Below are 2,194 nucleotides of genomic sequence, written 5' to 3'. Positions count from 1 at the left end.
TGCACTGTTGAGTCTCCTGTTTTCACTCCTCCAAACAAACTCACAACCTGGTGGTCGTGCTGCCCCCGGAGCATGTCACCCTCGGAGGGAGTAGGGAAACACACCACAACGTGTTGCAGAGGGTTCCCGGTGGCTCCATCAGAAAGCTGAGGCCCAGAGGCAGCAGGGCTGCTTTCGGCTCGAGGACCGGCTCCTTCCCAGGGTCAGGTCAGAAGTTTCCATCGCTTGTGGGAGCAGCCAGGCTTTGTTTAAGGAGGCAAGCGGAGGAGGGAGCGGGTAAGCTCAAGCACTTTGCAGGCATTAATCTTGTCAGGAGAAAGAAGGCAATCGCTCCAGCTGGGCTCCTTCGCTCTTTCTCCATCACGAAAACATGCGGCTAATCATGCTTGCTGTGTCTGCATCCAAATCGCAGGCGTTTCTGGGTGTTCAGACCTAGGCTGGCTGCACATGACCGGCTTAAAATGCAGCAAGGCCATTCTTGCTCTCAGTCTGGCTTGGGGGGAAATGCATCAAAACGCAGCATTGCATAAAAAGCAACCGGCTGGCTATGGGTTGCGGCTAATGTCGTGTGCACACGGCTTGCCAAACCAGTGGTGGACGCAGAGTAAATGGGAGTGTGTACACAGCCCGAGGACCTTTTCTTCCTAATCCCCAGTGGTGACCCAGTGGTGACAGAAATGCCCTCTCCACATAGTCATGTCTCACAGGTCCTGGGATACAATCCTGGTGCTTGAGGCTTTCTAAGTCTCTGTATTCGGTCGGCTCGCTACCAGCCTCAGGTGTTCTACCTGCCCAGTGTTCAGCCCAGTAGCTGCCACTGCTGAGTCAATGAAGGCAGAGCCCACTTTGCCACCTGCCTCCACGGCCACAAGGATGCCAGTGGGATGCCAGCAACCCTCCACTAGAGGGATCTACTTTTGCGGGTTGGTGCTGGCTTGGAAGCTGCCTTATACTGACTCAAACCATTGGTCTCTCTAGCTCAGTATTGTCTACACTGACTGGCAGGGGCTCTGTAGGGTTTTCAGGCAGGGTTCTCTCTCAGCCGTATGGGGAGATGCCAGGGATTGAACCTGTGGCCTTCTGCATGCAAGGCAAGATGCTTTTCACTACTGAGCTACAAGCTCCTGTGCCTGGTGCAGCCAGTGTAGTGGGGCAGAACTGCAGAGCCAGCCACTTGATGCTGGCATCACTGTGGATTACCAGGGCAGGAGCGAGGTGAGGGCTGTGTAGACACACAAGCAGAGCCAATCAGGAGCTCCTGCTGGTGCATCTGTGCTGCCCTGCCTCCTTCTTGCCTTGCACAGGCAAGCTTTGATTCTGGGGGTGCAGCGGCCTGTTTTCTGCCCCGACTCAACCCTTCCCCCCTCCCTCCAATTTGGCCTTGTGGGGCTTCATGTTGCCGAAATGATGAATTCCATCCCACGGGCTGTCAATACTGCTCGCTGTTCTAGATACTTGTATTCTGGCCTTCTGAAACAGTCACATCCTTACACTCGATTTCTTGGCCTCCCTCTTGCCATCTCTGGCCCGGAGAGGTAGTCCAAACGGCTTCCTTTTTTTGGCCTGGCCTCCCTGAGGCAGCCCCAGCCTAGCTCTGTCACCCGGTGGAAAGGGGTTTCTGTAGACTGTCAGGCTCTAAAGTCCTTGTTATTGTTGGAGAGGAACTGCTGCCTCAGTGGGCCCCCCCCCGCCCAACTGCCTTCCATTCCTCCAGCTGAGCATCACAACATCCAGCTGGCTTCAGGCATCCAAGACATCGAAGGGCCCTCCCAGCCTAGAGAGGGTTGGGCTGCTCCCCCCTTGCCTCCCCCCCCACAAAAAGAAAAATATATCCATGTTCTCAACCGGCAGTGGGAGGAGGAGAAGGGGGAGCGAGCGGAAAAGCAAGCGGTACGGCTGTCCTGATGGAAAGTTGGCAAGAGGCAGAAGGCAGAGTGGAAAGAGTGAGATCTGGCCCAGAAAAATGCAGGGCCCACAGGGAGGAAGTCAGCGGGGAGATAATGGCACGTTCTTTGGGCAGAGGGAGAGAGAAAGGGAAAGCAGATGTGTGTTGCATGCAGACTTGGGGTGGCAAACCTTTTTTTAGCCCAAAGGCTGCGTTCACCTTGGCCAACCCTGGGAGGGGGGCTGCAAGGCAGCCATAGCTGAGCGTGGGCACCCCACACTCGTGCGGGCACACAGAGGTTGTGCTGTG

This window comes from Rhineura floridana, chromosome 6, assembly GCF_030035675.1.
Source record: "Rhineura floridana isolate rRhiFlo1 chromosome 6, rRhiFlo1.hap2, whole genome shotgun sequence".
In the NCBI taxonomy this organism is placed as follows: Eukaryota; Metazoa; Chordata; class Lepidosauria; order Squamata; family Rhineuridae; genus Rhineura; species Rhineura floridana.
The sequence above is the reverse complement of the archived record's forward strand: the minus strand, read 5'-3'. Positions refer to the sequence as shown.